The sequence below is a fragment of the Hyla sarda genome, chromosome 2 (genome assembly GCF_029499605.1).
Source record: "Hyla sarda isolate aHylSar1 chromosome 2, aHylSar1.hap1, whole genome shotgun sequence".
Lineage (NCBI taxonomy): Eukaryota > Metazoa > Chordata > Amphibia > Anura > Hylidae > Hyla > Hyla sarda.
The window spans coordinates 485,889,428-485,917,388 of NC_079190.1; the positions used below are offsets into that span (position 1 = coordinate 485,889,428).

At 45.1% G+C, this 27,961-nt stretch overlaps 1 protein-coding gene across 1 annotated transcript in view; it reads right to left on the reverse strand.

Annotated features, from left to right (window-relative positions):
• The window catches only part of TIAM1 (TIAM Rac1 associated GEF 1), a gene marked incomplete in the record, with an annotated part of 322,739 nt that overhangs the window by 282,128 nt on the left and 12,650 nt on the right, over nucleotides 1-27,961 (reverse strand). Inside the window, 1 exon segment of the mRNA XM_056559538.1 lies at nucleotides 16,264-16,314.

The window sequence follows — 27,961 nt, forward strand, 5'->3', positions numbered from 1 at the left end:
TTTCCCCAAACAGGGTGCCTGCAGCTGTTGCAAAACTACAACTCCCAGCATGCTTGGACTGCCACTTTCATTGGAGTCACCTGTGGTGAATTCAAATGAATGGATTTGGAAAGACAAAGCCCTGTCTATATAAGACAGTGTTTCCAAACCAAGGTGCCTCCAGCTGTTGCAAAACTACAACTCCCAGCATGCCCGGACAAGATTAGAGGATAGTGGGTAGAGATTATAATGTATATGAGTAAACAAGCTGCAACCAACCCGGGTTGGGAAACTGAGTTCTCATGTGAATTTTGAAGAAACAAAAAGGGAACTTGTATGGAGCGGATTTCGCAGGTGGTTCCTAATTGAATTTTGCCTTAAATGAATTGGTGGAACAATCCGCCATTCTCCGGCTATGACCGATTCGCCAGATGCAGATTTGACTTTTATGCGGCACAAACATTTTTATTGCCTTTATCTTATTACACAATGAAAGCTTCATCACCGCCCGGTCTGCTTGGCCTTCACTCTTGGTAACATTATGAAACTCCACAGATCTGCTTCCTTCTAAGTAGAACTACAAGTCCCTTAGACAATGTTCACACAACGGAAAAATTGCATAACTTGCATGTTCTGGTGGTAGGACCATAGACGGTGCCATCTCCATAGACGGCAATGAATTTTGGAGCAGAACACCCAAAACAATGAACATGCGAATGCTGAAATCGGGATTTTCGCAGATGTTTCCACCGCGGAAATTCTGCCGTGTGCGTTGTGCAGCAGAATCCCATTGAAATCAATGGAACTCTGCTGCATCGGAATTTCCAAGTATAATATTTCAGTGGAATTGTGCTCGGAAATATCGCCATGTGAATAAAGTTTTAAAGTGTAACTGTCATTAGCAAAAACTTTTTAAATAAATAATGTACACAATACTATTATGTGTATATTTGTAATATACAGTGGTTAAAAATTTGTATATTTTTGGGTGAAAAAATGGTGTCCCTGCAGCTATTGTCTGTGTGTCTCTATGAGGGGTCAAAATAAAGAAAGTGAGGACAGGACAAGCAGGGATCTGTGCAGGCTCCTGGCTTGTCAATCATCCCGATGTGTGAGCCAGGAGCATGCACAGAGCCCCGCTTGTCCCCAGTGCACAGAGCCCCGCTTGTCCCCCAGTGCACAGAGCCCCGCTTGTCCCCAGTGCACAGAGCCCCGCTTGTCCCCAGTGCACAGAGCCCCGCTTGTCCCCAGAGCCCCGCTTGTCCCCAGAGCCCCGCTTGTCCCCAGAGCCCCGCTTGTCCCCAGAGCCCCGCTTGTCCCCAGAGCCCCGCTTGTCCCCAGTGCCCAGAGCCCCGCTTGTCCCCAGTGCCCAGAGCCCCGCTTGTCCCCAGTGCCCAGAGCCCCGCTTGTCCCCAGTGCCCAGAGCCCCGCTTGTCCCCAGTGCCCAGAGCCCCGCTTGTCCACCCTCACTTCCTGTATTTGGTCTCCTCACAGAGACACACTTGAAATGGCTGCAGGGACAAAAATATACACATTTAACCAAAGTATATTACAAATATACATATAATGGTATTGTCTCCATTATTTAAAAATATTTTGTTCGTGACAGGTACACAAGTTATGTTCAAACAGCAGAATTTCCATTCAGCAAAGCTTAAACACAGAATTCCGCCGAAATTCAATTCCAGACTTCAATGAGATTCTGCAAAATATAAGACTGGTCTCATTTTTGTGGAATTTCCACAAACGCCCACACAGAAATGCTGCCATGTGAACAGGTCTTTAGACTATTTAATAGAGAAAACCACATTGCAAAAAAAATAAATAAAATAAAAAAATAGTCAGGCTCATTCCCAGGAAAACAACTAGGAAACATCGAAACGTAATATATCGACTGCAGATCTGCTACTACAGATTTAAGGTTGTGTTCAACTATTTATATTGATTTACCAGAATCAATTCTGCAGCAAATATGGTACATGTGAATATACCCATATGGTGTACCATACTGCTTTCACATTCAATAATTACAATTAAAAACCTTAAAAGGTGTGAACACAGCCTTGTTGTCCCACCTCGGAAAATTGTTTTTCTGGCTCCTCTGGCCTGTTTGCAGCGGCTGGAGGGGGTAGGGAGAGGGGTAAGCAGCCAAAAAGGAGGGGTGGTACGCAATTTGGGTAACTCCTATTAAATATAATGAAAGTTAGCGCCATGGGCTATTCTGTTTATTTAAATCTGGGAGTTTGAAGGGGGGCCTGTCAATTATCTCCCATTATCCGTACACACCGACTGTTTATTAAGGTCCAAAGCAACATTAAGTCCTCATTTGTAATCCAGAAGACTTCTGACACGAATACCACCACAGTGGCAGTGCCAGGATTGAACCATGGCCAAAGCCTGTGTACTCATTGGCATCATAGATATAGTAATACATCCCCTAATCAATTATATTCCCTAAATCCTCAGTCACCGATACATAAGAAAAAAACCTCTAACACGGAATTACGTCATATACTGTGAAATTCTTTTCATGTCTCCTCACACTGCAAAACAACCGGAAAATTAGTCAGGAGATGAAAGCCACGAGGTCCTGACGTCTCCATCCGTGAGCCAGGAACAGGATTAACACGGAGTAAAATCAATAAACTACGTCTCCGGCTGCTCTGTCCGCACTTCACCAGAGGATATCAATATACTAGAGCGTCAATGACGGGATTTTTATGAAGGATTAGACTTTGTAGAAGAAAAGTCCTGTAAACGTCTTAGGTCCCCGATCCTGAGGCCTGTAACCCACCATGTAACAGCTGCTCTAGACAAGTGCCCCCAGAACACGTGGGCTTAAAGGGGTACTCCGCCCCTATCCACCGCTGGGGACTCCCGTGATCTTGGCTGCGGCACCCCAGACATCCGATGCAGGGAGCAAATTGAGGACTGGCGATGCGGGGCGGAGGCTCGTGACATCACGGCTCCGCTCCGCTCTTGACGTCATGGCCATGCCCTCTCAATGCAAGTCTAGAGGAGGGGGCGTGACAGCCTTCATGCCCCCTCCCATAGACTTGCATTGAGGGGGCGTGGCAGTGACGTCACGAGCGGTGCGCAGATATGACGTCACGAGCCTCCAGCACTGCACCCAACTCTCTAAGCAAACGCCGGGTGCTGCAGGGAGATCACGATGGGGGATAAGATGTCTAGGGGTTGAGTACCCCTTTAAGGTAATAGTCGTTTACAGGGTTTTAAATAAATGAATTTGAATAGAAAACAACATTAATATGTTCCACATCTAGACTTTATATTACAAAGTTCCAAACCCTCTGCAGGGGATGGGGAATAGGTGCATGATCAAAAGGCACCAAAGGGACCTGGACAATCTCTAAACGGACTCCCGAGTCTTCCATTGGAATGGGCCGGCAGTTACAATGGGGGAGATTTATCAAAACCTGTGCAGAGGAAGAGTGGTGCAGTTGCCCATAGCAACCAATCAGATTGCTTCTTTCATTTTCCACAGGCCTCTTTAGAGGCCTGTGGAAAATGAAAGAAGCAATCTGATTGGTTGCTATGGGCAACTGCACCACTCTTCCTCTGCACAGGTTTTGATAAACCTCCCTCAATGAGTACGTACTGCCACGTCATTCACTGTACTGCCGACGTAAGACGATCGTTGTGCTCTGTGTGCACACTGCCGCTCCATATATTGTCTACAGGGGCCATCTATAGGACTTCCAAAGATATCCAAGCACTGTACTTCATGTTTGACCTTCTCGGAAGTCCTATACACAGTGTGGGCACCACTGCTCCGTTCAATGTCTACAGGATAGCACTGTAATCCTATAAATGGCCGCTGCACCATTCTAATAGGAGACTTGGGCCCCCAGTTCTCGAGATCTAGAGCACCCCACATTCATATACACACACACACCCTACTTGTCTTATGTAGTCTCAATTGTGAGAAAATACTTTTGATAAATGTAGCTTAAACCATGTCCACTTGGAGATTATGTCAGTTTTTGGTTTCTTTTTTTTGGTTTTTGGTTTTTTTTGATGACCGACGAGGAAAGCCGCAAATTTGTTGCCCGTCTACCAAAAATTGGTGTAACTGGTGTAAAGTAAAGAATTCAAAGACCATGTGAAAAAACATATATGCCGATATGCACACTGCTTTGGAGGTCGTTTTTCCGTATAACCATGTGAACACAACCTGAAGCAGACATAACGCTGGCTAAATTGAACTCTCTGCAAGTTTTCAAACCTGAAAACAGATAAAATCGCTATATATGTTTCTACACGATGTGGACCCAGCGTTACACTGATATATGGACACCCATATGACAGCATACATGTACTGAGCGAGGAAAAGGAACGAAGACTGATCACTAGTATCGGCTTCCATTTCCTTTAGTTGTCGCACTCTAATGTACCCCCCGCCTACACCTCCACCGTTCTATTTTACTCTTACATTGAAAAGATAAAAATGTATATTTTCTTTCTGTATTTTACACCTTTGTCATTTAAACATCAGGATGAGAATTACTTCTCTCTATGGATGATGAATGGTTTATGAAATATTTGTCATTGAAATGCTGGTTTGATGACGACATTCATGACGCTCCCACCGCTCCTATTATGTGACAGGCCGCCTCTCGAATTTCTAATGCAGCATTGCTTTCCACTACAGGCTCAGACAGACAGGACCCCACCTTACTTAGGCCTTAAAGGGGAACTCCACTGCCCTAGCTTTCGGAACATTTTGTTCAGAACGCTGGGCTGGGTGCAGTCGACGTGACGTCATGCCCCCTCAATGCAAGTCTATGGGAGGGGGCTTGGTGGCCGGCATAGTTCGATCCATGCATCGGATGACCGGGGTGCCGCAGCAGAGATCCCTGGAGTCCCCAGCGGCAGTACCACCGCGGTCTAACCTCTTATCATCTATCCTTTGGATAGGGGATAAGATGTTTTCAGCAGAGTACCCCTTTAAATAAAGCAGCCAATCAGAACCCTGCCACGCTGGGAGTTTTAGTTTTAAAACAGCTGGAAAGACGCTGGTGGGGGAACCCTGGCATGACTAAGTAATCCTAAAAAAAAAAAAAAAATTAGATTTCAGAAGAAGGGATTCATAAGAGATCGGGAAAAATGTGGCAGGAAAGGGTCAGCTGAAAGTCATCTTGCCCATCAGTTCATAGAAAGTATTTAGGGCAAATCAGAAAGAATGTGCCAAGACACTGTGGCACTACCTCACATGCCCATTAGACAAAGGTGCCAAGACAGTGATTATACTGTTATGTTTCACTAAGCGTGCCAGGGAGAACAGAAGGCATCACGCCAGAAGGAACACAAATGCCGAAGCCGCCTCTCCTGGGGACAATCACTTTGTGATACAAAACTCTAAATTAAAAGAAAATCCACCGACAAACAGGAAAAATAAAACAGACAAAAAAATAAATAATCCCCAAATGATCATTTCCATTGCAAAAAGCACATTATAGTATACAAACCAGGACTGTGGAGTCGGTAGATAAATGTTCCGACTCAGACGTTTCTTGTACTTCCGACTCCTCTGTATTAACATACATGTCATTACCACAGGACTACTGTATTGAACAGTTTGTGTGCTGATCTGCTGCTGAAGATAGGGCAGTGGGAGGATCCAGGAACGGGGCATTTATTATAAAACATGATTTCCCTACTAGAATCCCATAGTCATGTTTAAAGTTTAAAGGGGTACTCCACCCCTAGACATCTTATCCCCTATCCATTGGAAAAAGGCTACAAAAACTTGTAAACTCGATTGTTAGCTTAAAGGGGTACTCCGCCCCTAGACATCTTATCCCCTATCCAAAGGATCACCACACCCCCTCCCATAGACTTTTATTGAGGGGGCGGATTGTGACTTCACGAGGGGCGGAGCCATGACGTAACTATGCTCCGGCCCTTGTATCGCTCGTCATTATGCACAGAGCGAACTCACTCTGTGCAGTAATGATAGCGCGGTGCCGCAGCGGCGATCCCGGGGGTCCCCAGCAGCGGGACCCCGGTGATCTGACATCTTATCCCCTATCCTTTGGATAGGGGATAAGATGTCTAGGGGCGGAGTACCCCTTTAAGCTAACAATCGAGTTTACAAGTTTTTATAGCCTTTTTCCAATGGTTTACAGCTTCAGTCTTTAACTATTGACCCTCCATTCCCTTCACTTATACAAGTGTCTCTAGTCCTGCAAAAAACATTTACTTAATCCCTTATCAGTGAGAGGCTAGGTTACCCATGGGTTCCCTGTAACAGCAGAACACAACACTATGGAAAGTATAAGTATTGCCGCTCCTAATTGTGCGTTGTGTGCCATATAGTGAAGCACATGAAAAGCTTCTTCACGGTCACTAACGTGTTCGTTTTGCGGTTACGTGAGGCACTGCATGCATTGGTCTTTATTCTTACAGTAGAGAAGTCATTAATTATAACTTTTTGTGAATTGGGACATTTAAACTTGCTTTTTTTTTATTCCAAACTAAATTTAGTAGGAGTTGGAGTCGGTGCATTGTTTGCCGACTCCAGGTACCCAAAGTTTCGTCCGACTGACTCCACAGCCCTGATACAAAGAGAATCTACTTTCCTAACACTGAGGGAGTTTTTTCCCCCCTTTAGAATAAAATAAAAAATCAAGATTGCACACAAGTACTGCGCAAATAACAGATCCTGGACGACAAGTACAGGGGCAGGCAGGGGTTGTCCCTCAGGTTTCTAATGTCCTAGCAACTTACAAAATAATTTTATGATGTATTATTATTTATATTTTTATTGCATCCTTATAGCAGGAAAAAACAATGTTAAAAATGAAGATGCTTTTAGCTGTCACAAGGGGGCTTGGTGCATACAGTGTTTTCATAGAGTTCAATGTATGAACAGTATGCAGGAAGCTACAAGGCTCCCTCTAGTGGTGGGTGGGCAGCCAGGAGAATGTAAACATTTGGAGCTCTAAAATCAGAATAACAGGCCTACAACAGAGTTTAAGGGTACGTTCACATGAGCGGATTTACAACGTATTTTATGCTGCGGATGCACTGATGAAGGCCCACTCTATGCTGTCTGTACATGTGCCTGCTCATAGTGGCAATACGCTGCGACAAGCAGACATACTGCTGCTGAATACTACAGAGGAAATGGTTTTCTTTTTGGAACACACCGCTCTCTGCTGACATCACGAGCACAGTGCTCTCTGCTGACATCTCTGTCCATTTTAAGAACTGTCCAGAGTAGGAGAAAATCCCCAAAGAAAACATATGCTGCTCTGGACAGTTCCTAAAATGAATAAAGATGTCAGCAGAGAGCACTGTGGTCATGATGTCAGCAGAGAGCTCTGTGTTCCAAAAAAAAAACCATTTCCTCTATAGTATACAGACCCTAAAAGGTACTGGAAAGATTACAATTTTTAAATAGAAGTAATTTACAAATCGGTTTAACTTTCTGGCACCAGTTTATTTAAAAAAAAAAAAAAAAAGTTTTCCTCGGGAGTACCCCTTTAAAGTGTACCTGTCATGTCACAGAAAAAAAAAAATGCTTCTATATGTCACTCACTATACTTAGCTCACAATTCCCTCTGTTCTGCTGCTCACTCATTCTGCCATCCACTGCGCAGGAAGAGGTGTATCCCAGACAAGCACTGGGCCCGCCCTCACTCACCATGCAATCACTTCCTTCCTGAGTCTGCTGTGCTGGATCTCCTTATCCAATCACTGCAGGTTGCTCTGTAACCCCCTTCCTTTTTGTTTTCATGTTGCATTCTGATACACAGGACAGGAGTGAGCACAGATGAGCGCTAGTCCCGCCCTCACTAACTGGACTTTGTCCCAGCCTGTGCATCACTATACTAGCCTGTATATGCTATAATTTCTATTAAAAAAAAAAATTATTATGAATTATATTAGAAAGGTTAAGGTATAAAAAGGTATGTGTTCAGGTTGTGTTCACATGGTTATATAAAAAGGTTTATGATTCTGACAGTGCCCATTTAATAGAATTTTTTTCAAGTGACCAAATCATTCAATAGAACATTACTCAAATCCCATTGCCACTTCCTATCCAAAAAAACACATTATCACAATGGCATAAATTCCTTATCGTCAAGCGGGGAATTGTGAAGGGTCATCTAGTGTCACACATGGAGCAGCCCCCACTACTGCAGTTATTTAGGGAATTCTAGCTGCAACAGCCTGTTCTATTAATGACGACCATTATTAGTGCAGTGTAGTGCTGGGCGGTATACTGGTTCATACCGAATACCCATATTTTTTTCCTTGCGTGATCTGAATTTTTCCCATACCACAATACCGTTTGAAACCCCCCCCCCCCCAAATGAATACATTTTCAGCCGCAGCGCGCTGTCCCCACATCAGGGAACCAATCATATGTGACCTGTGGGTGCTGTTCTGCTCCTCCTTCCCCCCCGCCCCCAATGAATTATCAGCCCAGCACTGCGCTGTCCCCCACATCGGGGAACTAAACATAGGTCACCTCGTCCTACTGTGAGTTGTGGGTTGCCGGCGCTGGAAATCTGTGCTGTACTACATATTCCGGGCTGCAAAAATAAACAAAATTAACTCAGCTTTCTACGTTCCATAGCCGTCAGCCGCGATGTCCCGCCTCGGCTGGTAATAGGCTGAGCGCACTGTCATGTAAGAAGCCAGCCGGCTCCTTACATGACAGTGCGCTCAGCCTATCACCGACCGAGGCGGGACTTCGCTGCGGCTGGTGATAGGCTGACGGCTCTGTGATGTTCCCATCCCCAGCGCGAGGCCGTTACCGGGGGAACGTACGAAGGAGAGTTAAAGTTTAATTTGTTTATTTTTGCAGCCCGGGCACAGGAATATTTAGTACAGTACAGATTTCAAGCGCCGGACGCCCGCAACTCACAGGAGGACGAGGAGAGCAGCGCTTGCGGGTAACATGATAAGTTCCCCAATGTGGGGGACAGCGCAGTGCTGGGCTGATAAACTGGGGAGGGAATACCGTTAAATACCGTGGAACCGCCATAACTTACAAAAATACCGTGATACACATTTTTGGTCATATCGCCCAGCTCTGACGCAGTGTTTGACTCCTAAGGACTGCTGCAAGGAAGTGGAACTTCTCTGCAAAAAGGGGGGTAGAAAGAGACGAGGATGGAAGAGAGGAAAGTGAAGGTGGAAAAAAGTAAACGGGATAAAAGGAGTGCAGTACAGGTAGGAAGAGGAAGGATGAATAAATACTTATAAGTGCAGTAGGGAGGATTCCCCTCTGCAAACCTGGATTTGGAAGTGTAAGGGAAGGAAAGAAGCAAGGGAGGATGGAAGGAAGAAAAAGGAAGGAAAGAGAAAAGAAGGGAATAGCATGGAAGTAAAAAAGAGAGGATTGATGTATAGCAAGTAAAATGTAAAAAAAAAAAAAAAAAGTGTAAATATAGGAAAGAGTATAACAAATGCTGTAATTTAACAAATAGTTTCTATATCCCTAACTGTTAATATTTGAGATTTTAATATTTATCACGATTACATAAAAGTATGATAAAAGTAGAGTCACTTTGTATTATTTCGTTTTTACTGATTCCGAGATACAGCCCATTATACTCTACAGCTGAAAGGGTTCTGCAAAGAATGCTGGGAGATTTCTGCTCTAAAGCTTGAAGAGCTATAAAAGCATCTCTGGACTACAATACATGCCGTGACTCAAATCAGAAAATTATATCGTAATCTCCTTTTTTAATTTTTTAATTTTTTTTTTCAACGGCAATTGTCATTCCATCATTCGGATGACTCCCATCCGCTGTGTCCTTCACTCTAGCGTACACCTACACACCGCTATTGGGGCACAATATAAAATCCAGGCGAACAGATGGTGTTGGATGGAACACAATTCAGAATTCCACTTCAGGGTGAGTCTTCTTGTTAGACAGAGCAGACAAACAACTCATGAGAGACTGACCCCCGCCTCATCCCCATCTGTTAAATATTTTTATACAGTAGAAAAAGAAAATCTAAGATCTAATGCATTATGATGGGGAAAACAAAAACTAGAAAAAAAGAATTCCATAGGTTAAAGACACTCAGACTGAACACACTTATGTCTTCACGCCAGAGGTGGGAAAATTACTATACAGATCAATAGCCAATTGGACTATCTCAGGAGCCAGGAATAATGATTGTCACAGAAAGCAACACAAAACAAAAAAAACTAAAAAGAAGTGAAGGTAGCTATACAGATTAGACCAGTGGTCCCCAACTCAGTCCTCAAGGCCACCAACATTCCAGACTTTCAGTTCTTCACTGGAATAGAACAGGAAAAATAGAAAAATCAAATCCTGGACTGTTGGTGGGGCTTAAAGGGGTACTCCGCTGCTCAGCATTTGGAACAAACTGTTCAGAATGCTGGAGCCAGTGCCGGGAGCTTGGGAAGTCATAGCCCCCACCCCCTCATTGCAAGTCTATGGGAGGGGCATGACTGCTGTGCTTTCATGGAAAATGCTGTTGCCTAAAATGATTCTTCATTGTTAAATGGGCACGGTCATAAAAACTAATTTTTGCTATTGCGCTCCTTAGGTTAATAAAAAAATCTTCTACTTTGTTTAAAAAAAAAAAAAAAATAAGTTTTGTATATTTTACTCCCCCCCATCTCTTGCACAGACTTTGCACTCCTGCTGGTCTGGCAGAAGTATAAAATCAGGAAATACAGTTTGGAGTGCCAAGGGGTGTGTGCAGCCTTAGCCAGTCAGAGCTCATCTCACACTGAACTGCTCTGGGCTGTGTGTAGCAAAGTGAGGGAGGAAGTTCTCCCCTGTATGGCTTCAGATGATGTCATGACTGCTGGGGAACGACCCTTCCCAGTCTGTGAATCTGACTGAGCAGAAAATACTGAGCAATATCAAGGTAGACAACTAAAAAAATTATAAAAAATTAAGGCAGGGAGTGGTTTATGATGGGGCAGTGAACTGGAAGGATTATAAAATTTAACAAGATCATGACAGGTACTCTTTAAATTTTACTCAACAAATATTATTGGCTAAAATCTATAATTTTTTTAATAAAAAAGTTTAGTCTAACATGTATGGGTACCATTAGTTGTCAGCAACAAATTTCTCACAGTTATGACAGTCTTGGATAAATGCAATTATCAGAAATATGGATAACTAAAACAACCCAGGGATATGGAATTTGTATCGCCCGATGCCCAGGACATGCATTTCCGGGCGCCAGGGAGGCGATTTCTTCAGGCATTTAGCCCTGCTTTGGGCAAGCAGCGCTAAATGCCGGAAGACTTAACACACGTCGGCACACACTGCTACTGTACTTCCATCTCCCTGCTGTAGCCGATGGCTAACCTTCCTGGAGGGATGCACGCGATTGGTGATGTCATCACATCCGCAGCGCAGGACGCCGGGACGTTGACGTCCTGCGCGGCACGCGTGATGACGTCACCTATCTCACGCCTCCCTGCAAGGATGGCTCGCCATCGGCTGCAGCAGGGAGATGCAAGTACAATAGCAGTGAAATACCTTAACTTGCCTAATGACTCAATAAGGGAGGACCTGCTTATCACCAGGGGCTAACCTATCTTAGGGGGCATAATTGTTTAAATAGGAGCCCTACCTGCCGGCGGTAATATCGATCTGGGGGCCTGTCATCAGGTAGGGCTCCCCAGTAGGTAGACAGGCCCCCAGATAGATATGACCCCCATCAGTGATGGGATCATATCTATCTGGGGCCTCAATACCTACTTGGGAACCCTACCTGATGGGGGTCATATCTATCTGGGGGCCTGTCTTCATATAGGTGAACTCTACCTAATGGGGGACATGTGCATCTGGCTTTGTCTGCCTACTGGGGGAGTCCACGCTTCCTATCAACTCGAGGCACATTCCCCCAAATTTGCATTTTTTTTATTTCACCTCACAAATAATTTTTTTTGTTTTGTTTCTGAGCATAAGTTATGGAAAATGAAGGTGTGTCATTACAAAGTATAATTGGTCAGGCAAAAAAACAACAAGCCTCATGAGTCTGTAGATGGGAAAAATAAGAGCTATGGCTATTATAGGACGAGGAGGAAAAACTAATAAAGACCTTATTTACGTACTATTTGGGTTGAAATTATTTTGTCTACCAGGTCAAGTGGATTTTCATGAGGGACGAGTAGAATGTGCTCAGTTTTAGTCACTTGGACAAGTAGATATTTAATTTCCACACCCCTGCAACCGCAAAAAGTTAAAAGGGGTTCAGCGGGACCTAAAAAGAGAGGCAGCCTCTTAGGACAGGCCATCAATTGGGACCTGACCTCCAGAACATCCCCCCCCCCCCCAATCAGCCCTTTGAAGGGCAATGGTGTTTGTTTACAGACCCTTTTCTAAATCATCCCCTTATTTTGTGTTTGGTTGCGGTCTTAGTGGTTGGACCCCCACTCTTGACCTCATACTTCTTCCTACTCATTAAATTTGAAGGGGTCTAAACACTCAGAACTAGACAGATCTAAACTCTTGAGGTGTCTCAGAGACAAGTCAAGTCAATACATTTGCAAGGATGCTTTAAGTATTAGACAGTAAGTCTGGGTTCACACACAGTATTTTGGCCATTATTTGGTTAGTATTATGTGCCAAAACTAGGAGTGGGTACAAAAAACACAGACGGTGCTAGTTCTACCTGAAAACACCGGGCATAAGGCTGAGTTCACACTACAGATTATCCGCACAGATTTCCGTATTGAAATTCTGCTGAGAAATTCCGTTGTGCAGCAGAATCCCATTGCCGTCAATGGGATTCCGCCGCAAAGTGCGCATTACTGGATTTCATCAGCGGATATTCCACCACTGAAATTCTGCCAGCAAAATAATTTTCTGTCATTTTTTTTAGGCGGAAAACATTGCCGTCTATGGAGATGGCAATGTCCGAGCGGTCCCAGCACCAACTGATTCACTCGGCCCTGGGCTCACTGGAATCTCCAGACAGAATGTTTCCATCCAGAGATTTCTTAGTGTGAACCCAGTCTAAGGCTATGTTCACACGGTAGAATTTCCAAGTGGAATCAAGCAGAAAAATTCCGCTCTGAAATTCCCCCACAGTCCCATTGTTGCTGCACCGTGCACTTTGGAATGTCAGCAGCGGAAACTTTGATTCCAGCCTCCGCATAAAGAATTGACATGTTTAAATGATTTATGCGCAGTTAGGAAATGCATTGCTCCATATGGAGACCGCGCACTCGCGAGCAGTCCTAGCGCCGGCACCCGCTGTCTACAGAATGTCCACCCAGAAATTTTCCGGCCAGACCGTCCACCGTGTGAACATACCCTAAGAGTGCCTACTACAAGGAGGTGAAGCACTGCGTTCATGTAGATGAAGAAATCCTGATACCTCATCTTGCTCTTGGCAAGTAGAAGGATTCCCCCACAACACATTTCCTAGTAAGTCAGTGGGAGCAGAGGGCAGTCCCTCAGGACCATGTAGTGCGTACACAGCTTAGACATTTTTTTTTAACACCTGGCCGTGTTTCCTATAGGGGTATGAACAACTCTTTATAGATCTACTTTCCCTACAATTTTTTTTCTACATTATTTCTACATTTAATGTCACCCTCACCCTATTTATAGCAACAGCTCATTTCCCGGAGAAGAACAGAAAAATTAGACATTTCAAGGGAACGCAGAGTTAACGGAACACAATTAGCATGCAGATTGCACAGAGACTTCTGTTCCAGTCAACATCAACATGTGCGGTCCCTGGGGGTGGGAAACAGAATTATGTCTGGGGTCAATAGACCTTCAGGTTCAATTCAGAGTGTGGCACGTGGTCTTGTTGTGAAGAGATGCCCGTGGCTCTTCACATTAGCTTCTAAATGACTATACTGGCTGCACTGACAAATGGGAACATCCCAAAAACAGAGCCTGGGGGTCTTCAATTTTCCATTGCTAGGTTATTTTTATCTTATACGCTGTACATGCAAATATATATCTTACTACAATTTCCACCCAAAAAAAATTCAGAAAATTATTTTACTTGCAGCAGAAATCCTCACTGATTGAAAGTATTTAGAGAAAAGCAGAAAGCGAAGGATACACAAGTAAGAACATAAGGAACACATGTGGATGGTGACCTGCTCAGACTTAAAAGGGGTACTCCGCTTCTCAGTGTTTGGAACAAACTGTTCCGAATGCCGGAGCCGGGAGCTTGTGACGACATAGCCCTGCCCCTCGTGACATCACGTCTGCCCCCTCAATGTAAGTCTATGGGAGGGGGGGGGTGACAGCCGCTATGCCCCCTCCCATAAACTTGCATTGAGGGGGCAGACGTGATGTCACGAGGGGCAGGGCTATGTCGTCACAAGCTCCCGGCTCCAGCATTCGGAACAGATTTTTCCAAACACTGAGCAGCGGAGTACCCCTTTAAGCTGACATCTTCTGCCAGTGCAAGGTAATGGTGCTACCCATTAACAGCGAGCTACATGGTTATTTTTTACCAAAAGAAAATGGCATCACAACATGGTCCATAAACTTAAAGTGGACCTGTGACCACAGAATGCCTCAACAGGAATTACGATTCATTTTTTCTACGCCCCTGTTCACTAGTTATCGGTACTGTAACTTATGGCACTAGATATACAAATGAAAGCTTATACTGTCAACTAGGTATTCACCATGAATCAGGGGGCAGAGCCTTTGGATCCCACTTAGGGGCATTGGGATTGGGATTCCGTGGGACCCAATGAAAAACATGTGGGCACTGGCAGGCATGAGGATGTTGTGGACAGGAGGTCACACACTATGCCTGTGGGTCCCACAAACCTGCACCACATGTCCAGCTTCTGCAAAATTTGATGATGCTACTGACTTAAAGTGGCCGTGGTGCCAATAGCCTGTTCAAGGATCTGCAGCATGGGCCGCGGCAATTAAAATGACAGGGAGGGGATTAAAATGGCATTTGGGGGGGGGGGGGGGGGATTTATACACCCTGTTCCAAATTATATTTTTCTCATTTACCTAATTGATGTAAATAACAGTCAGCAGAATTCTCATATTATCAACTATTAAGAATACAATTCAAATTTTACAGAATAAACCTCCTAATGATAACTGCAATCTTTTTTAAACAAACTTTCAATGCACTGTTCCAAATTATTACGCACAGTAAGTTTCAAAACACTTTATAGATTATAAAGAACTGAAAATTGTCATTTGTTGTGTTTGAAAAAGCTTTTAATTTCAGTAAATATGCTGCAATCAAACTTTTAACAACTTTTTAACTTTTTAAACATTTTAACAAGGTCACGTTACATTTTAACATAGGGCCCCTTATTTGATAGGAGATTTACAAGTCTTGCATCCATTGAACTTGTGAGTTTTTGGACAGTTTCTGGTTGAATTTGTTTGCAAGATGTCAGAATAGCCTCCCAGAGCTGCTGTTTGGATGTAAACTGACTCCCACCCTCAGACTTTCTCTCCTTTTATCCCCATAGCAGCCATTGATGCAGAGGTATTCTTTGCAGCATGAGATGGTGCATTGTCACGCATGCAGATGATTTTATTACGGAAAGCATAGTTGTTTCTTCTGTACCAGGGAAGAAAGTGGTCAGTCAAAAACTCCACATACTTTGCAGAGGTCATCTTTACACCTTCGGGGATCCTAAAGGGGACAACCAGCTCTCTTCCCAAGATTCCAGCCCAAAACATTACTCCACCACCGCCTTGCTGACGTTGCAGCCTTGTTGGAACAGAGTGGCTGTCCACCAACCATCCACTACTCCATCCATCTGGACCATCCAGGGTTGCACGGCACTCATCAGTGAACAGGACTGTTTAAAAATTAGTCTTCATGTATTTTTCGGCCCAATGCAGCCATTTCTGCTTGTGAGCATTGGTTCGTGTTGGCCGAATAGAAGGTTTATGCACAATTGCAAGACTCTGGAGGACTTTACACCTTGATGTCTGTGAGACTCCAGAGGCACCAGCTGCTTCAAATATCTGAATGCTGCTATGTAATGGTATTTTAGCAGCTGCTCTCTTGATCTGATGCATGGATCTGGCAGAAATCTTCCTCAAATGTGCCTTTATCTGCACAAACCTGTCTGTGCTCTGAATCAGCCACAAATCTAATAGTGCGATGCTCAAGCTTAAGGTTTCATGAAATATCTAATGTTTTCATACCTCGTCCAAGGCATTGAACAATTTCACTCTTTTCTGCAGCAGAGAGATCCTTTTTCTTCCCCATATTGCTTTAAAATGGCGCTCTGCTTAATAATGTGGAACACCCACCTCTAGTAGTTTTTCCTTAAATTGGGCTTACCTGGCAATCTATCACAGGTGTCAGAGATGGTTTTCAGTGATCAAAAGAGCCCTAAAACACAATGCCATCCATGAGTTAAACTAGAAAACAAAATATTTAATCTTTGTGACACTTAAATACAATTTGCATAATAATTTGGAACAGGGTGTATGGCACGGGGGGGGTAATTTTAGCGGGATTGGACATACGTGACGGGAGCGGAACACCTTCCTTGCAGGTGCACACAGTAATTGTCAAAAATGCAGCGAGAGTGGGATAAAAAATAAAAATAAAAAACACAACAGTTCCACACAGGGCTCTGGGTCACACCTCACTGGCAGCCGAGGAGTAAGTTAGTCGAGGGAAGTTGTCTCAAAACTGTGGACCTCCAGAAGCTCCAGACGTTGGGTGTCTGGACATGCTTGAAGTGGTCTTGAAGTTTGCTTAGAGGTGCACCGTTTGGAGACCAGTTTTCTAGGAGATTATTTGAGTCTGTGGACTATAAATAAGCAGTGAACATGGTCCTCAACTGCACTCAAAAATGACTGGTGGTGACCACCGAGCTGAGTGTTGGCTTACCATAGGATATTGGGAGCCAACAGAACAGATAGCTTGTGAACAGGTTGGCAAATTAAAAAAATAAAATCCTAGATCCACGGCTCAGTTCCAGAAGCTGAGCCCTGTACATCAATCAAGGTTAAGTGGGGGAGATAGGGGGCATTTAAGTGCATCCTATGAGGCAGGTGTATATATATATATATATATATATATATATATATATATATATATATATATTATATATATATACATATATATATATTATATATATATACATACACACATATACTGATCCTAGAATGAGCGGGATGCTCAGAGATTGGTACATCTTATAAGATATATTCATACAGTTCTCAAATGCTCTCCATTGCCTTAAGACATCAATGAATATTTGTCATCTGCAAAAGAAGAGAACTGACCCAGAGTACAACAAATCTCGCGAGTCGATAAATCATGACCACATCCGTCAGGATTTATCATCGACTTTCAAGGTTTGTTGCACTCTCCACGAGATCGTTCTCATAGAGGGACATTTATCAATGTTCGCTTATGTATTTTTTTTTTTTAGTAATTTTTTCCCTTACTTTTTTGTTTGCTTATGTGTGAATTTTTTATCAACTGGTTTCAGCCTGTTGATAATTTTCTTTCACGTAAGCAATTTTTCCTTTTTTACTTTGGTAGTAGCTTTTTCTGCTCCATGTTTGAGCTGGAGTAAATTTAGTCAATTTTTAACCCTGTTGCAGTTTTTTTGCGCAGTTGCGACTGTCGCAGTTAATAATTACCTGACTACCCGTAGTCCATTTTAAAATTATTACTACGTAGTTAATTTTTGGAAAACTTGCTTTTCTCGTTTTCCAGTCAAAATGTCGCACGAAAAATCGCGTAGTCGCAGTTGCGACAATTATAGTAAAGAAAACCTGACTAAACCTGTTGATAAATGTCCATAATAGTCCCCATTGAAAGCAGGTTATTTGAAGAAAACTAAGATAAGTTAGGAATCACTTTTGAACTTAAAGGGGTGCTCCGCTTCTCAGCATTTGGAACAAACTGAGGCCTACTTGCAGCACCGAGACCGCGGCCTGGAGTGCTGTTCGGAAGCCGGAGCCGCCATCTTGCCTCCGGTGACAGGAAGCATCCGGTCCGGACATTGCAGGAGCCCCCATGTTTGGCCACAAGCTGACAGATCTTACAGGTGCAGGAGGACGGCCATCACTAAGGTCTGTAATGCCATCAGAAAGGGCTATAGGTTAACCCTTCAGGTGCAGTCCCCTCTCTTTTCTCCCTGTTAACCCTTCAGTTTCTGTCCCTTTGCTCTTACCCTCCGTTAACCCTTTAGGTGCCTTCCCCCATCTTTTTCCCCCCTGTTTACTCTTCACAATGCAGTCCCCACTTCCATTAACCCTTCCCTGGTTACATTTACACATAATAATTGCAGCCCTACTCAATAGTTTGTACAAAATGAACTTGTGGACCATGAAGATGCTAAAATCCTTACGGCGGGGGGTTAACGTGCCTCACAAACCTGAAAATCTAATACTGGACATACATGAAACCTTTTTTTTAGTGTTTTTCGATTTTGATGACTATATAGACCCCACACAGATCTGTTGCATACTGGGACTTGGAAGAAGAGCAGCCTATTCCCCCCCCCCCCCCCATTACCAATCTCTATACCGCATGACCTGCCAATAAAAGACAAGCACCAAACATGTTAATGTGTCTATGGTCACCGACAGGACACCATTGTGCGCTGAAGTGGATAATTCGCTTGTTCGGGCACTAAATCAGGGATCTTCTATCAGTATTTCTTTTAAACACAATGGGGAGAAGTGTGTGGGTCTCCGGTGTAATTACAGCTCTGAAGGATCATCGCTATGGTAATTAGCGCTCCCACTGAATGCTATTTATTTGCTCAGCTTGTTTAGGTCTTTAGATGCCTGTGATGGTGGAATTATTGCCTTGGGATACACGGTCATACGTTGCATTGACCACTTCAACTCAATCTGCTCTAAATTTTTCAGGGAATTCTATTGCATGGTGTAAGGCCGGGTTCACACGTCGGAAAATCTGTATTTTACTTTACACGCAGATTTAAAAATCTACACATAAAATGATATTTGTGTCTAAATTGTCCAATCTGTGAACCCGGCCTAAAACTGTGAGCACTTTATACCACTGCACAACCATAATACAGTGATCCCTCAACTTACAATGGCCTCAACATACAATAGTTTCAACATACAATGGTCTTTTCTGGACCATTGTAACTTGAAACCAGACTCAACATACAATGCTACGGACAGTCCAGATCTGTGATACCTGTCCATGGCCGGAAGAACCGACCAATCACAATGGGCATTTCGCTGGAAAAAACCCTGTATTAGCGCGTGCACTGTAGTACTGAAGCGCATGCACTGAATTCCTGTCTGGTAGCGCCACCTACAGTACAGGGAGGTATGACATGTTCTGTACTCTTAACCTATGTCACAGTTAGCTGCTCCTTTGGACACCAAGTAAGGGGCGGCTCCATTTTAATTTTTTAGGAAACTGCGTGTACTGTACAGGACCCTGAAGAAACTCCTGTCCTCTACATAGACCAGCGTTTCCCAACCAGGGTGCCTCCAGCTGTTGCAAAACTACAACTCCCAGCATGCTGGGAGTTGTAGTTTTGCAACAGCTGGAGGCACCCTGGTTGGGAAACACTGACAGACAGTGATTTACAGCTCCCAGTAGATCTTTCTTACTTTTATACATAAGGACTTGCTTTATCAATATTAGTTATCTACTTTATTTTTCTTAAATCCTCACGTTTTCCTATTTTTGGGTGACATTTTTGTGGCTTTGGAACCAATTTCCAGGTTTCCATAGAGTTATGGACTCAACATACAATGGTCGTCCCGGAACCAATTAATATTGTAACTTCAGGGACCACTGTATGTGAATTTTTTGTGAAGGTACCTGCCCCTGAGGAGTCCATGGGGTAGTAGTGTGTGTGGCGTGGCCTAAAAAAATGCATGCTAATACGTTACGAGTTTTGCTACAGTTTTTCACTGCAGTATTTGACATCACGACTCGTACCGGTGAAGCACATGGCTTAATGTTCTCCATCTGGAAAAGCAGAGCAGCTTTAGATCGAATGGCAAAAGTGCAAAAATTTGTACCAAAACTGCAAGACGCACGCTACCACCCCCAGCCCACAGAACACTGTTGATGGGCATTCTTAACAGAGGTAAAGAATCACACTGAATTATTTTTTTGCTTTTACAGTGCAGCATAGACTATTGTTAGAGAATAGTGTAGAGTTATGTCTTGTGCTTGACAAATTTGCTTTCAATCTAGAATAGGGATCGACCGATTATCGGTATGGCCGATATAATCAGCTGATAATCCCGATTTTGGGCATTATCGGTATCGGCAATTACCTTGCCCATAAGCCGATAATGCCCTGCCCCCCGCACCGCGACCGCCCCCCCTCCCCACACCGCACCGCGACCGCCCCACGTAGTGCTGGGCGGTATACCGGTATGGATTTTTGCCCATACCGCTATACCGGTCAGGCCCCTCCCCCACCCTCCGAGTCAATAAAAAAAAAATGGGGGTGGTCCGGGCCATCCATCCTGTAGTGTCCGGCGGCATTCCGGGTGGAGGGTGAACCGGTCCGGGCTGTCCTTCTCCGGGGATCCTCTTCTCCACTCCGGGCAGGCTCCGGCCTAGTACGCTGCATAGACGCCGCTATGCCGTGACGTCAGGTGCATCGCTGCGCACGGGCGTCACTGCGCAGCGGCGTCTATGCAGCGTACTAGGCCGAGCCTGCCCGGAGTGGAGAAGATGACCCCTGGAGAAGAAGGACAGCCCGGACCTGTTCACCCTCCACCCGGAATGCTGCCGGACACTACAGGAAGGGAGGATGGATGGCCCGGACCCCCCTAACAGGTAGGGGAGAGAAGAGGGTGGTGGTGGTGGCGGCGGCGGTCTATGGCACCGCAAAAGCCACTGCAGTGCATTGATTTAAAGCGCCCGCTTTAAATCAATGATCTGCAGCGGTGTCGAGGGGGGATAAATAGCCGATAGCTTATACAGATATTCCGGTATAAGTTATCGGCCCTAACCTCCACCGATTATCGGTATCGGCACTAAAAAACCGATATCGGTCGATCCCTAATCTAGAAGGAGGAAATAGTTTCCCTTAGTATCACTTTTTAGGAATCTTTTTAATAACACACCGACGACAGCGCCCCCCAGCACCCACCTGGTTAGTGAGGGCGGTGCAGGGCGCTCTTTTCTGGCCGACTTCTGATAAATGTGCCACGGAGACCTGACCAAGAGTGGAAGAAACCACCCTCCGCTATCACAAGTGATTTGTGATAATCACAACTTAGCTGGTTTATGACGATTTCACACATTGCATTTTTTTCAGCATTTTGCAGCCGTTTCTGCTGCAGTTTTCTGTGCACCCATAAAAAAAAAAAATAAATAAAAACTTCCACAAAATTGGAGCAATCTGCAGTAAAAACTACATACAGTTTTAAGAGTCACTTCTAGAGATGAGCGAACTTACAGTAAATTCGATTTGTCACAAACTTCTCGGCTCGGCAGTTGATGACTTATCCTGCATAAATTAGTTCAGCTTTCCGGTGCTCCGGTGGGCTGGAAAAGGTGGATACAGTCCTAGAAAAGAGTCTCCTAGGACTGTATCCACCTTTTCCAGCCCACGGGAGCACCTGAAAGCTGAACTAATTTATGCAGGATAAGTCATCAACTGCCGAGCCGAGAAGTTCGTGACGAATCGAATTTACTGTAAGTTCGCTCATGTCTAGTCACTTCTAAAGAGGTTAGATCTACGGGCCGGCAGTGGTGGCGTCCGGAACACAGAAGCTTGCAGCTTCCGCGTTTGTGACGTCACGCCATGCCCCCTCCATTTATGTCTTTGGGAGGGGGCGAGACAGCTAGAACATAGCCGTCACGCCTCCTCCCATAGAAGTGAATGGAGGGGGGTGTGGCAGCTTGCATCGTTAGTCATCGGGCACGGATCGGAGTTCGCTCCGTGGCCTGAATGACGGGGTGCCGGAGCAGAGATCGCGGGGGCCCCCCAGGGACAGGACCCCTCGATCTAACATCTTATCCACTATTCTTTGGGTAGGGGATAACATGCTTTCAGCAGAGTACCCCTTTACGCTCGGCGCCATAATATCTCCACACCAGCACTGCATATTTATTCCTGCTAGACTGAAACCGGATGATTCTAATAGGTGGCAATAAACACCTACACCTAGGATATGTTAGAGCCCATTCACACTACGTATTTTCAGAGCAGAATTACGCTCCGGAAAATACAGTACAGCAGCCTCCCATTGTTTTTGGACGTACCTCTGCTAAAATTGTGGATCCCAGACTCTGCCAAAAGAACGAACATGTTAATTATTTCAGCATCGGCAGCTCGGAAATATACTGCAGTGTATGGAGAAGACGCATTTTCGAGTGGTCCTAGCGCTACTACAGACCATTTATTGGATCCTGTTTATGCAAAATAAAAAAAAATAAAAAAGACACATGGAATATAAGGGGTAAAAACCTATAGAAACAGGAACAACAAATAAAACTGTTTACAATTCTAGTGAAAATGTGATTAGTAAAAAACACAAACAGGTAAATTTATGAGTAACCGTATGAAAGATTTTTTTTGTTTTTTTTACCAGATGGCCCAGCAGACTACACTATTAGACTATGTTCACATTGGCGGAAAAAATTTGGGGAATGTCCACACGGGAAAAAAAAATAAAAAAAGGTGTGGACTTTACGTACATTTGTGTAACTTGTAGCCACTAAGACAACTCCAGATGCACCGTCTCATAGGAGGCAATGAATTTCCTCGCTGACTCTGCAGAAAATAGACTTTGATCATTTTTTCCTGCGGATGTGGGAATCCAAATTTACGTGTCAGAAAATCTGGTGAAGAAATTCTGCCGTGTGAACAGTGCAGGAGAATCCCACTGAAATCAATGGGACTCTGTGGAAACGGAATGTCTGCCTGGAATATTCCATGTGGACATTCCGCACAGTTTTCGATCATGTGAACCCAGCCTTAAAGGGGTACTCTGCCCCCAGACATCTTATCCCCTATCCAAAGTGGGGGTCCAGCCACTGGGACCCTCAGAGATCTCCGTGCAGTCACCCGGCATTCTGAACATCATCATCAAGGTAAGGCATTCACTAAGCTGTTTAAGAGTCTCGGCCATCAAAAGGTTCTCAGCAGTGGCCTAAATAATAGGTCGGGGCTCTCCTTAATGGCTCTCCATTACAGTGCACGACTGCAAAAATAGCATCTGATCCTAAGAAGATAGTCAGAGGTTTGTCACAGCTGTGAGAGGAAAGGGCCACAAAGGTCAAGCAGCAATGGCCGCCAAGTATCTGAATTTAGCTCTGCCAAGAAAGGGGAAAAATAGAGACAGAGAGAGAGACAGACACAGAGACAGAGAGAGAGAGAGACAGACACAGAGACAGAGAGAGAGAGAGACAGACACAGAGACAGAGAGAGAGAGAGACAGACACAGAGACAGAGAGAGAGAGAGACAGACACAGAGAGAGAGAGAGAGAGACAGACACAGAGACAGAGAGAGAGAGAGACAGACACAGAGACAGAGAGAGAGAGAGAGAGAGACAGAGAGAGAGACAGAGACAGAGAGAGAGACAGAGACAGAGAGAGAGACAGAAACAGAGAGAGAGACAGAGACAGAGAGAGAGAGAGAGAGAGAGAGAGAGAGACAGAGAGAGAGACAGAGACAGAGAGAGAGACAGAGACAGAGAGAGAGACAGAGACAGAGAGAGAGACAGAGACAGAGAGAGAGACAGAGACAGAGACAGAGAGACACACAGAGAGAGAGAGACACACAGAGAGAGAGAGACACACACACAGAGAGAGAGAGAGAGACACACACAGAGAGAGAGACACACAGAGAGACACACAGAGAGAGAGACAGAGAGAGAGACAGAGAGAGAGACAGAGAGAGAGACAGAGAGAGAGACAGAGAGAGAGACAGAGAGAGAGACAGAGAGAGAGACAGAGACAGAGACAGAGAGAGAGACAGAGACAGAGACACGACAGAGACGACAGAGACGACAGAGACAGAGAGACAGAGAGACACATATATATATATATATATATATATATATATATATATATATATATATATATATATATATATATATATATTTGAAAATGGCTCCATAGAGAGCAGAAACATTGCTTGACTTGATATGAAGGAATAAATACACGTTTTTTTGGATTTTTGGAGTGCTGCGTCTTTTGGGTGGACATCTAGGAGAAACCTTGATCCGGTTTTCTGGACGCTGCCACACCGTAATTTGGTTTGATAGTGCAGCATATTTTGTTTCTATATACACAAATTTTTGTTATTTATTTTTAGTATTATTTTATTATTATTTTTATTACTACTAGTCATAATGCCATACACATACATGAATGCTGACCAGGTTCACACCAATTCTGAGATGATTTAAAAGCAGAAAGTAATGGGGTCATGTAGTAACCACAGACGTTCCAGAGTTTCTGATCTAGAATTCTCTTTCTGGTTGGTTCGCAGTCACTATACAGTGATCTCCCTGGGAACAAGCGCTCGGAACAAAGGATGAAATATGAGAACGTGTCTCGTCTGATCGGTTTTCCTTCGGTGCCAGAACACACACGTATACATTTTAATCATCTATAAAAAGGAGGCAGAATAAAGTGAGGCTAAATTACTCCACTTGTTCCCGGCCAATAATGCTAATTTATCTGGGGAAGTGACCGGCGGCCCTTAAGGGTGATCCATAAGGCCATCTGTTTCAATTACGTAGCCGCCAACCTCCCGACCCTTATTTCAGCCAAGAATTACTCAGCACGGCGGCGATGTAACAATCTGAACCAAGGGGCATTTGAAGGTTATGACTAACGTTGCGATTCAGGAACTCCGTGTAGAACATTATACATGTGGAACAAAGTCGTCCCGTCCATACTGTAGATTGTGCGTTCAACAAAAAAATCCACCAGAAAAAAAATAAATAAAGCTGAAGTCAGCCATAAATGTAAAGTTTATCGTATATGACCCAATCTTATGACTGTTATAAATATAAAACCTCCAACTAAAATTAAAGGGGTACTCCGCCCCTAGATATCTTTGGATAGGGGATAAGAGGTCTGATCGCAGGGGTCCCGCCACGGGAGTCCCCCGCGATCTCCCTGCTGCACTCGGCATTTGTTTAGAGCGTTGGGTGCCGCGCCGGAGGCTCGTGACGTCACGGCCGCGCCCCCTCAATGCAAGTCTTTGGGAGGGGGCGTGACGCAGTACTGGAAAGATTTAGATTTTTATATAGAAGTAATTTACAAATCTCTAACTTTCTGACACCAGTCGATTTGCAAACTTTTTTTTTCCCCCTTGAAAACCGGCCACACACCGAGTATCATCGTCATTCATTGTAGGTCAGGGAAGATAAAGTTTTCGGTAGCCAAATGCTGCCCTGGCTTGTTGTCAGCAACAGCAGGTATCCCTATAGCAACAATACAGGTGTGTGTCTGAACACAAAGGGAAGAGCAAAAATTCCATACGTTAGACCATCTGCCAACGGCCTTTTGAAGACTTTATGCAAACAAGACTTTTCCCTATTCCAATATAACAACACAGACTATGATCCCCATCACTCGGCCTCCATTGTGTAAACAGGTAGTAAATCTTCTGGGATGGACTGAGGGTGTGACCGGCCATAATGGAGCATGTCTACAGAAGGACAAAAGTCCTCAGAAATATCCAAACAATATAAGGCCTCTACCAAAGATGATTCAACCAGGACAAGTGAAGTGGGTTGTGCCGATCCCAAAAAACTTCTAGACCACTATGATGAATTGAAAAGTATAGGAGGAGGATGGACTGGGTTTTGGTGTGAGAGATTACTCGCACCAAGGAAAGATTTTCAGATAAGCGCATTGCTGTTCATGGGGGCAGCACAGTGGTCAGCGGCACAGTGGTAGGCCCACGGCGGCCCAGTGGTAGGCCCACGGCGGCCCAGTGGTAGGCCCACGGCGGCCCAGTGGTAGGCCCACGGCGGCCCAGTGGTAGGCCCACGGCGGCCCAGTGGTAGGCCCACGGCGGCACAGTGGTAGGCCCACGGCGGCACAGTGGTAGGCCCACGGCGGCACAGTGGTAGGCCCACGGCGGCACAGTGGTTGGCCCACGGCGGCACAGTGGTTGGCCCACGGCGGCACAGTGGTTGGCCCACGGCGGCACAGTGGTTGGCCCACGGCGGCACAGTGGTTGGCCCACGGCGGCACAGTGGTTGGCCCACGGCGGCACAGTGGTTGGCCCACGGCGGCACAGTGGTTGGCCCACGGCGGCACAGTGGTTGGCCCACGGCGGCACAGTGGTTGGCCCACGGCGGCACAGTGGTTGGCCCACGGCGGCACAGTGGTTGGCCCACGGCGGCACAGTGGTTGGCCCACGGCGGCACAGTGGTTGGCCCACGGCGGCACAGTGGTTGGCCCACGGCGGCACAGTGGTTGGCCCACGGCGGCACAGTGGTTGGCCCACGGCGGCACAGTGGTTGGCCCACGGCGGCACAGTGGTTGGCCCACGGCGGCACAGTGGTTGGCACTGTTGTCTCGCAGCACCGGTATTGGTTCAAAGAGTTTGTATGTTCTCCCTGTGTTTGTGTGGGTTTCATCTGAGTACTCTGGTTTCCTCCCACAATCCAAGACACTGATAGGTGAATTAAAAGGGTACTCCACTGCCCCAGCGCTCGGAACATTTTGTTCCAAACGCTGGGTGCGTGCCGCAGGGGGTCGTGATGTGGTGGGTGCTGCAGGGGGTCGTGATGTCACGGCCACGCCCCTCGCGGAGACATTCTACGCCCCTTTACATAGACTTGCATTGAGGGGGCGTGGTGTGACGTCACCAGGAGTATTGCCGTGACATCACGACCCCCGCAGCACACACTCAGCGTTTGAAACAACATGTTCCTAACGCTGAAGCAGTGGAGTACCCCTTTAGGATTATGAGCGCCAATGAGGACAGGGAGTAAGTTGAGCGATACCAAGCTCTGTACGATGCTGCAGAATATGCTGGTGCTATATAAATAAAGACATAAAATGAACAGAAACCTAGCACGTGTCGGCAGATAAGGCCTCTTTCACATTGCCGTCGGGCTCTGCTATGGAGAAATAAAAATGGCGCATACACAAATTTTTTTTCTCCGCTAAACAATGGCAAACTACCAGATCTGTAAAAGACACCATTCAAGTTAATGGGACCCGGTGGAGTCTGCTGTGCCGAATGGACCCTTAAAGGGGTACTCCGCTGCTCAGCGTTTCTAACAAAATGTTCCGAATGTTTAGAACCAGCGCCGGGAGCTTGTGACGTCATAGCCCCGCCCACTCAATGCAAGTCTATGGGAGGGGGGCGTGAAAGCCATCACGCCCCCCTCCCATAGACTTGCATTGAGGGGGCGTGGTGTGATGTCATGAGGGGGCGGGGCTATGACATCACGAGCTCCCGGCATCGGCTCTAAGCATTCGGAACATTTTGTTCCAAACACTGAGCAGCGGAGTACCCCTGTAACAGAACGGAGCACAGCAGCAATGTGAACTTAGCCTAAGAACTATCTGACCCATCTAGTCTGCTCAATAATCTAAACATTATCAATAGTCCCTGGCCTTATAATTATATAATTATCCTTAATATAAGATATCAAGGGGAATTATGCTGCTCTATCTACTATAAACATTACAATCCCATCGGGAGCATTTTACGAAGCCTGTTGTGAATATACCCTACAGTGTAAATAGAACTGCAGGAACCAAAAAGGAGAATAAAAATACTTGTCATACACAGTGGTCCCTCAAGTTACAATATTAATTGGTTCCAGGACGACCATTGTAAGTTGAAACCATTGTATGTTGAGACCAGAACTCTATGGAAACCTGGTAATTGGTTCTAAAGGCACCAAAATGTCATTAAAAAATAGGAAAAAGTGAGAATTAAACTAAAATAAGTAGATAACTAATACAGATAAAGCAAATCCTTACATATAAAAGTAAGAAAGATCTGCTGGGAGCTGTAAAACATTGTTTATGTCAGTGTTTCCCAAGCAGGGAGCCTCCAGCTGTTGCAAAACT